Here is a 10,453-nt window from a genome sequence, read left to right as displayed (position 1 = left end):
GTCAAACAGCGAGCCTAGGCCTTTTAGAACCAAGGGTACCAGCAGGCTGGCTGTGGAGGTACAGGCCATAAGCTCAACTCTAAGAAGTGTATATGCATGGGAGGCAGAGGTCTGCTACCCACCCGGACATGGGAGTTGGAACCTAGCTACACTGTGATTGAAGAAGGCCATTGGAAATCGCTGTATTCAACTCAGATACACGGGAGTTCAGGCCCAGTGCTCACACATGCTTTTCCCGCAACCTCTCCCAGCCACTAACATTAGGATGTTAGCAGCTACTCCTACAGTCAGGCAGGATGTGGGAGGGTTCTGCCCTGTCCTCAGCTCTCACAGGGAAGCATGTCTTGAAGCCAGCTGTCAACTAGCTGCATTCCTATGGCAGTGAGAAAGTAGCAGTACTCTGAGTCAGGAGGTTCCAAGATTACCACATTACTGCACCTGGAGATGCCCTCCAGGTCTGCATTGTTAACTTGTACTCAGAAGACTCTGGCAATCGTCTCTGGTGAAGACGTGTGAAACTCACTCTGCAGGCAGTGTGGAAGTGTGAGGGACTGAGGGTGGGCTCAACTCTCAGAAGTAAGAATCTTTTGGACAAGGCGTTCAGCTACCTTCTCACATATGGAACTTAGTATGTAGCACGTGTCTACCACAAGAATTACTGGGAAATCGTGAATTGAGCTTGGAGGCACTCGTCTTGTGTGCCGGGAGATTCCAATTACCTCTCCCAGCACTTCCGACAAACAGCGAGCCTAGGCCTTTTAGAAGCCAAGGGTACCAGCAGGCTGGCTGTGGAGGTACAGGCCATAAGCTCAACTCTCAGAAGTGTGTATGCATGGGAGGCAGATGTCTGCTACCCGCTCGTACATGGGATTTGGAACCTAGCTACACTCTGGTTGAGGAAAGCCGTTGGAAATCGCTGTATTCAACTCAGGTACACGGGAGTTCAGGCCCAGTGCTCACACATGCTTTTCCCGAAACCTCTCCCAGCCACTAACATAAGGATGTTAGCAGCTACTCCTACAGTCAGGCAGCATGCGGGAGGGTTCTGCCCTGTCCTCAGCTCTCACAGGGAAGCATGTCTTGAGGCCAGCTGTCAACTAGCTGCATTCCTATGGCAGTGAGAAGGTAGCAGTATTCTGAGTCAGGAGGTTCCAAGATTACCAGTCGACTGCACCTGGGGATACCCTCCAGGTCTGCATTGTTACCCTGCGTCTCAGAAGCCTCTGGCAAACGTCTCTGCTGAAGACCTGCGAAACTCACTCTGCAGGCAGTGTGGAACTGTGAGGGACTGAGGCTGAGCTCAACTCTCAGAAGTAAGATGGTTTTGGACAAGGCGTTCAGCTACCCTCTCACATATGGAACTTAGTATGTAGCACCAGTCTACCACAGGAATTACTAGGAAATCGCTGAACTGAGCTTGGAGGCACTCGTCTTGTGTGCCGGGTGATTCCAATTACCTCTCCCAGCACTTCCGTCACACAGCGAGCCTAGGCCTTTTAGAAGCCAAGGGTACCAGCAGGCTGGATGTGGAGGTACAGGCCATAAGCTCAACTCTCAGAAGTGTGTATGCATGGGACGCAGATGTCTGCTACCCGCTCGTACATGGGATTTGGAACCTAGCTACACTCTGGTTGAGGAAAGCCGTTGGAAATCGCTGTATTCAACTCAGATACACGGGAGTTCATGCCCAGTGCTCACACATGTTTTCCCGCAACCTCTCCCAGCCACTAACATAAGGATGTTAGCAGCTACTCCTACAGTCAGGCAGCATGCGGGAGGGTTCTGCCCTGTCCTCAGCTCTCACAGGGAAGCATGTCTTGAAGCCAGCTGTCAACTAGCTGCATTCCTATGGCAGTGAGAAGGTAGCAGTATTCTGAGTCAGGATGTTCCAAGATTACCAGTCGACTGCACCTGGGGATACCCTCCAGGTCTGCATTGTTACCCTGCGTCTCAGAAGCCTCTGGCAATCGTCTCTGGTGAAGACGTGTGAAACTCACTCTGCAGGCAGTGTGGAACTGTGAGGGACTGAGGCTGAGCTCAACTCTCAGAAGTAAGATGGTTTTGGACAAGGCGTTCAGCTACCCTCTCACGTATGGAACTTAGTATGTAGCACCAGTCTACCACAGGAATTACTAGGAAATCGCTGAACTGAGCTTGGAGGCACTAGTCTTGTGTGCCGGGTGATTCCAATTACCTCTCCCAGCACTTCCGTCAAACAGCGAGCCTAGGCCTTTTAGAAGCCAAGGGTACCAGCAGGCTGGATGTGGAGGTACAGGCCATAAGCTCAACTCTCAGAAGTGTGTATGCATTGGAGGCAGATGTCTGCTACCAACTCGGACATGGGAGTTGGAACCCAGCTACACTGTGATTGAAGAAGGCCATTGGAAATCGCTGTATTCAACTCAGATACACGGGAGTTCAGGCCCAGTGCTCACACATGCTTTTCCCGCAACCTCTCCCAGCCACTAACATAAGGATGTTAGCAGCTACTCCTACAGTCAGGCAGGATGCGGGAGGGTTCTGCCCTGTCCTCAGCTCTCACAGGGAAGCATGTCTTGAAGCCAGCTGTCAACTAGCTGCATTCCTATGGCAGTGAGAAGGTAGCAGTACTCTGATTCAGGAGGTTCCAAGATTACCACTCTACAGCACCTGGAGATACCCTCCAGGTCTGCATTGTTAACTTGTACTCAGAAGCCTCTGGCAATCGTCTCTGGTGAAGACGTGTGAAACTCACTCTGCAGGCAGTGTGGAACTGTGAGGGACTGAGGGTGGGCTCAACTCTCAGAAGTAAGATGCTTTTGGACAAGGCGTTCAGCTACCATCTCACATATGGAACTTAGTATGTAACACCTGTCTACCATAAGAATTACTGGGAAATCGTGAATTGAGCTTGGAGTCACTCGTCTTGTGTGCCGGGAGATTCCAATTACCTCTCCCAGCACTTCCGTCAAACAGCGAGCATAGGCCTTTTAGAAGCCAAGGGTACCAGCAGGCTGGATGTAAAGGTACAGGCCATGAGCTCAACTCTCAGAAGTGTGTATGCATGGGAGGCAGATGTCTGCTACCCGCTCGTACATGGGATTTGGAACCTAGCTACACTCTGGTTGTGGAAAGCCGTTGGAAATCGCTGTATTCAACTCAGATACACGGGAGTTCAGGCCCAGTGCTCACACATGCTTTTCCCGCAACCTCTCCCAGCCACTAACATTAGGATGTTAGCAGCTACTCCTACAGTCAGGCAGCATGCGGGAGGGTTCTGCCCTGTCCTCAGCTCTCTCAGGGAAGCATGTCTTGAAGCCAGCTAGCTGTCAACTAGCTGCATTCCTATGGCAGTGAGAAGGTAGCAGTACTCTGAGTCAGGAGGTTCCAAGATTACCAGTCGACTGCACCTGGGGATACCCTCCAGGTCTGCATTGTTACCCTGCGTCTCAGAAGCCTCTGGCAAACGTCTCTGCTGAAGACCTGCGAAACTCACTCTGCAGGAAGTGTGGAACTGTGAGGGACTGAGGGTGAGCTCAACTCTCAGAAGTAAGATGGTTTTGGACAAGGCGTTCAGCTACCCTCTCACGTATGGAACTTAGTATGTAGCACCAGTCTACCCCAGGAATTACTAGGAAATCGCTGAACTGAGCTTGGAGGCACTAGTCTTGTGTGCCGGGTGATTCCAATTACCTCTCCGAGCACTTCCGTCAAACAGCGAGCCTAGGCCTTTTAGAAGCCAAGGGTACCAGCAGGCTGGATGTGGAGGTACAGGCCATAAGCTCAACTCTCAGAAGTGTATATGCATGGGAGGCAGATGTCTGCTACCCACTCGGACATGGGAGTTGGAACCTAGCTACACTGTGATTGAAGAAAGCCATTGGAAATCGCTGTATTCAACTCAGATACACGGGAGTTCAGGCCCAGTGCTCACACATGCTTTTCCCGCAACCTCTCCCAGCCACTAACATTAGGATGTTAGCAGCTACTCCTACAGTCAGGCAGGATGCGGGAGGGTTCTGCGCTGTCCTCAGCTCTCACAGGGAAGCATGTCTTGAAGCCAGCTGTCAACTAGCTGCATTCCTATGGCAGTGAGAAGGTAGCAGTTCTCTGAGTCAGGAGGTTCCAAGATTACCACTCTACTGCACCTGGAGATACCCTCCAGGTCTGCATTGTTAACTTGTACTCAGAAGCCTCTGGCAATCGTCTCTGGTGAAGACGTGTGAAACTCACTCTGCAGTCAGTGTGGAACTGTGAGGGACTGAGGCTGAGCTCAACTCTCAGAAGTAAGATGGTTTTGGACAAGGCGTTCAGCTACCCTCTCACGTATGGAACTTAGTATGTAGCACCAGTCTACCACAGGAATTACTAGGAAATCGCTGAACTGAGCTTGGAGGCACTAGTCTTGTGTGCCGGGTGATTCCAATTACCTCTCCCAGCACTTCCGCCAAACAGCGAGCCTAGGCCTTTTATAAGCCAAGGGTACCAGCAGGCTGGCTGTGGAGGTACAGGCCATAAGCTCAACTCTCAGAAGTGTGTATGCATGGGAGGCAGATGTCTGCTACCCGCTCGTACATGGGATTTGGAACCTAGCTACACTCTGGTTGAGGAAAGCCGTTGGAAATCGCTGTATTCAACTCAGGTACACGGGAGTTCAGGCCCAGTGCTCACACATGCTTTTCCCGAAACCTCTCCCAGCCACTAACATAAGGATGTTAGCAACTACTCCTACAGTCAAGCATCATGCGGGAGGGTTCTGCCCTGTCCTCAGCTCTCACAGGGAAGCATGTCTTGAGGCCAGCTGTCAACTAGCTGCATTCCTATGGCAGTGAGAAGGTAGCAGTATTCTGAGTCAGGAGGTTCCAAGATTACCAGTCGACTGCACCTGGGGATACCCTCCAGGTCTGCATTGTTACCCTGCGTCTCAGAAGCCTCTGGCAAACGTCTCTGCTGAAGACCTGCGAAACTCACTCTGCAGGCAGTGTCGAACTGTGAGGGACTGAGGCTGAGCTCAACTCTCAGAAGTAAGATGGTTTTGGACAAGGCGTTCAGCTACCCTCTCACGTATGGAACTTAGTATGTAGCACCAGTCTACCACAGGAATTACTAGGAAATCGCTGAACTGAGCTTGGAGGCACTAGTCTTGTGTGCCGGGTGATTCCAATTACCTCTCCCAGCACTTCCGCCAAACAGCGAGCCTAGGCCTTTTAGAAGCCAAGGTTACCAGCAGGCTGGCTGTGGAGGTACAGGCCATAAGCTCAACTCTCAGAAGTGTGTATGCATGGGAGGCAGATGTCTGCTACCCGCTCGTACATAGGATTTGGAACCTAGCTACACTCTGGTTGAGGAAAGCCGTTGGAAATCGCTGTATTCAACTCAGGTACACGGGAGTTCAGGCCCAGTGCTCACACATGCTTTTCCCGCAACCTCTCCCAGCCACTAACATAAGGATGTTAGCAGCTACTCCTACAGTCAGGCAGCATGCGGGAGGGTTCTGCCCTGTCCTCTGATCTCACAGGGAAGCATGTCTTGAAGCCAGCTGTCAACTAGCTGCATTCCTATGGCAGTGAGAAGGTAGCAGTATTCTGAGTCAGGAGGTTCCAAGATTACCAGTCGACTGCACCTGGGAATACCCTCCAGGTCTGAATTGTTACCCTGCCTCTCAGAAGCCTCTGGCAACGTCTCTGCTGAAGACCTGCGAAACTCACTCTGCAGGCAGTGTGGAACTGTGAGGGACTGAGGCTGAGCTCAACTCTCAGAAGTAAGATGGTTTTGGACAAGGCGTTCAGCTACCCTCTCACGTATGGAACTTAGTATGTAGCACCAGTCGACCACAGGAATTACTAGGAAATCGCTGAACTGAGCTTGGAGGCACTAGTCTTGTGTGCCGGGTGATTCCAATTACCTCTCCCAGCACTTCCGTCAAACAGCGAGCCTAGGCCTTTTAGAAGCCAAGGGTACCAGCAGGCTGGATGTGGAGGTACAGGCCATAAGCTCAACTCTCAGAAGTGTGTATGCATGGGAGGCAGATGTCTGCTACCCGCTAGTACATGGGATTTGGAACCTAGCTACACTCTGGTTGAGGAAAGCCGTTGGAAATCGCTGTATTCAACTCAGATACACGGGAGTTCAGGCCCAGTGCTCACACATGCTTTTCCCGCAACCTCTCCCAGCCACTAACATAAGGATGTTAGCAGCTACTCCTACAGTCAGGCAGCATGCGGGAGGGTTCTGCCCTGTCCTCAGCTCTCACAGGGAAGCATGTCTTGAAGCCAGCTTTCAACCAGCTGCATTCCTATGGCAGTGAGAAGGTAGCAGTATTCTGAGTCAGGAGGTTCCAAGATTACCAGTCGACTGCACCTGGGGATACCCTCCAGGTCTGCATTGTTACCCTGCATCTCAGAAGCCTCTGGCAAACGTCTCTGCTGAAGACCTGCGAAACTCACTCTGCAGTCAGTGTCGAACTGTGAGGGACTGAGGCTGAGCTCAACTCTCAGAAGTAAGATGGTTTTGGACAAGGCGTTCAGCTACCCTCTCACGTATGGACTTAGTATGTAGCACCAGTCTACCACAGGAATTACTAGGAAATCGCTGAACTGAGCTTGGAGGCACTAGTCTTGTGTGCCGGGTGATTCCAATTACCTCTCCCAGCACTTCCGTCAAACAGCGAGCCTAGGCCTTTTAGAAGCCAAGGGTACCAGCAGGCTGGATGTGGAGGTACAGGCCATAAGCTCAACTCTAAGAAGTGTATATGCATGGGAGGCAGATGTCTGCTACCCACTCGGACATGAGAGTTGGAACCCAGCTACACTGTGATTGAAGAAGGCCATTGGAAATCGCTGTATTCAACTCAGGTACACGGGAGTTCAGGCCCAGTGCTCACACATCCTTTTCCCGCAACATCTCCCAGCCACTAACATAAGGATGTTAGCAGCTACTCCTACAGTCAGGCAGGATGCGGGAGGGTTCTGCCCTGTCCTCAGCTCTCACAGGGAAGCATGTCTTGAAGCCAGCTGTCAACTAGCTGCATTCCTATGGCAGTGAGAAGGTAGCAGTACTCTGATTCAGGAGGTTCCAAGATTACCACTCTACTGCACCTGGAGATACCCTCCAGGTCTGCATTGTTAACTTGTACTCAGAAGCCTCTGGCAATCGTCTCTGGTGAAGACGTGTGAAACTCACTCTGCAGGCAGTGTGGAACTGTGAGGGACTGAGGGTGGGCTCAACTCTCAGAAGTAAGATGCTTTTGGACAAGGCGTTCAGCTACCATCTCACATATGGAACTTAGTATGTAACACCTGTCTACCATAAGAATTACTGGGAAATCGTGAATTGAGCTTGGAGTCACTCGTCTTGTGTGCCGGGAGATTCCAATTACCTCTCCCAGCACTTCCGTCAAACAGCGAGCCTAGGCCTTTTAGAAGCCAAGGGTACCAGCAGGCTGGATGTGGAGTTACAGGCCATGAGCTCAACTCTCAGAAGTGTGTATGCATGGGAGGCAGATGTCTGCTACCCGCTCGTACATGGGATTTGGAACCTAGCTACACTCTAGTTGAGGAAAGCCGTTGGAAATCGCTGTATTCAACTCAGATACACGGGAGTTCAGGCCCAGTGCTCACACATGCTTTTCCCGCAACCTCTCCCAGCCACTAACATTAGGATATTAGCAGCTACTCCTACAGTCAGGCAGGATGCGGGAGGGTTCTGCCCTGTCCTCAGCTCTCACAGGGAAGCATGTCTTGAAGCCAGCTGTCAACTAGCTGCATTCCTATGGCAGTGAGAAGGTAGCAGTACTCTGAGTCAGGAGGTTCCAAGATTACCACTCTACTGCACCTGGAGATACCCTCCAGGTCTGCATTGTTAACTTGTACTCAGAAGCCTCTGGCAATCGTCTCTGGTGAAGACGTGTGAAACTCACTCTGCAGGCAGTGTGGAACTGTGAGGGACTGAGGGTGTGCTCAACTCTCAGAAGTAAGATGCTTTTGGACAAGGCGTTCAGCTACCTTCTCACATATGGAACTTAGTATGTAGCACCTGTCTACCACAAGAATTACTGGGAAATCGTGAATTGAGCTTGGAGGCACTCGTCTTGTGTGCCGGGAGATTCCAATTGCCTCTCCCAGCACTTCCGTCAAACAGCGATCCTAGGCCTTTTAGAAGCCAAGGGTACCAGCAGGCTGGCTGTGGAGGTACAGGCCATAAGCTCAACTCTCAGAAGTGTGTATGCATGGGAGGCAGATGTCTGCTACCCGCTCGTACATGGGATTTGGAACCTAGCTACACTCTGGTTGAGGAAAGCCGTTGGAAATCGCTGTATTCAACTCAGATACACGGGAGTTCAGGCCCAGTGCTCACACATGCTTTTCTCGCAACCTCTCCCAGCCACTAACATAAGGATGTTAGCAGCTACTCCTACAGTCAGGCAGCATGCGGGAGGGTTCTGCCCTGTCCTCAGCTCTCACAGGGAATCATGTCTTGAAGCCAGCTAGCTGTCAACTAGCTGCATTCCTATGGCAGTGAGAAGGTAGCAGTATTCTGAGTCAGGAGGTTCCAAGATTACCAGTCGACTGCACCTGGGGATACCCTCCAGGTCTGCATTGTTACCCTGTGTCTCAGAAGCCTCTGGCAAACGTCTCTGCTGAAGACCTGCGAAACTCACTCTGCAGGCTGTGTGGAACTGTGAGGGACTGAGGCTGAGCTCAACTCTCAGAAGTAAGATGGTTTTGGACAAGGCGTTCAGCTACCCTCTCACGTATGGAACTTAGTATGTAGCACCAGTCTACCACAGGAATTACTAGGAAATCGCTGAACTGAGATTGGAGGCACTAGTCTTGTGTGCCGGGTGATTCCAATTACCTCTCCCAGCACTTCCGTCAAACAGCGAGCCTAGGCCTTTTAGAAGCCAAGGGTACCAGCAGGCTGGATGTGGAGGTACAGGCCATAAGCTCAACTCTCAGAAGTGTATATGCATGGGAGGCAGATATCTGCTACCCACTCGGACATGGGAGTTGGAACCTAGCTACACTGTGATTGAAGAAGGCCATTGGAAATCGCTGTATTCAACTCAGATACACGGGAGTTCAGGCCCAGTGCTCACACATGCTTTTCCCGCAACCTCTCCCAGCCACTAACATAAGGATGTTAGCAGCTACTCCTACAGTCAGGCAGGATGCGGGAGGGTTCTGCCCTGTCCTCAGCTCTCACAGGGAAGCATGTCTTGAAGCCAGCTGTCAACTAGCTGCATTCCTCTGGCAGTGAGAAGGTAGCAGTACTCTGAGTCAGGAGGTTCCAAGATTACCACTCTACTGCACCTGGAGATACCCTCCAGGTCTGCATTGTTAACTTGTACTCAGAAGCCTCTGGCAATCGTCTCTGGTGAAGACGTGTGAACTCACTCTACAGGCAGTGTGGAACTGTGAGGGACTGTGGGTGGGCTCAACTCTCAGAAGTAATATGTTTTTGGACAAGGCGTTCAGCTACCATCTCACATATGGAACTTAGTATGTAGCACCTGTCTACCACAAGAATTACTGGGAAATCGTGATTGAGCTTGGAGGCACTCGTCTTGTGTGCCGGGAGATTCCAATTACCTCTCCCAGCACTTCCGTCAAACAGCGAGCCTAGGCCTTTTAGAAGCCAAGGGTACCAGCAGGCTGGCTGTGGAGGTACAGGCCATAAGCTCAACTCTCAAAGGTGTGTATGCATTGGAGGCAGATGTCTGCTACCCGCTCATACATGGGATTTGGAACCTAGCTACAATCTGGTTGAGGAAAGCCGTTGGAAATCGCTGTATTCAACTCAGATACACGGGAGTTCAGGCCCAGTGCTCACACATGCTTTTCCCTCAACCTCTCCCAGGACTAACAGTAGGATGTTAGCAGCTACTTCTACAGTCAGGCAGCATGCGGGATGGTTCTGCCCTGTCCTCAGCTCTCTCAGGGAAGCATGTCTTGAAGCCAGCTAGCTGTCAACTAGCTGCATTCCTATGTCAGTGAGAAGGTATCAGTATTCTGAGTCAGGAGGTTCCAAGATTACCAGTCGACTGCACCTGGGGATACCCTCCAGGTCTGCATTGTTACCCTGCGTCTCAGAAGCCTCTGGAAAACGTCTCTGCTGAAGACCTGTGAAACACACTCTGCAGGCAGTGTGGAACTGTGAGAGACTGAGGCTGAGCTCAACTCTCAGAAGTAAGATGGTTTTGGACAAGGCGTTCAGCTACCCTCTCACGTATGGAACTTAGTATGTAGCACCTGTCTACCACAGGAATTACTAGGAAATCGCTGAACTGAGCTTGGAGGCACTAGTCTTGTGTGCCGGGTGATTCCAATTCCCTCTCCGAGCACGTCAGTCAAACAGCGAGCCTAGGCCTTTTAGAAGCCAAGGGTACCAGCAGGGTGGATGTGGAGGTACAGGCCATAAGCTCAACTCTCAGAAGTGTGTATGCATGGGAGGCAGATGTCTGCTACCCACTCGG

Source organism: Canis aureus, chromosome 13 (assembly GCF_053574225.1).
Source record: "Canis aureus isolate CA01 chromosome 13, VMU_Caureus_v.1.0, whole genome shotgun sequence".
NCBI classification, from domain to species: domain Eukaryota; kingdom Metazoa; phylum Chordata; class Mammalia; order Carnivora; family Canidae; genus Canis; species Canis aureus.
The sequence above is the reverse complement of the archived record's forward strand: the minus strand, read 5'-3'. Positions refer to the sequence as shown.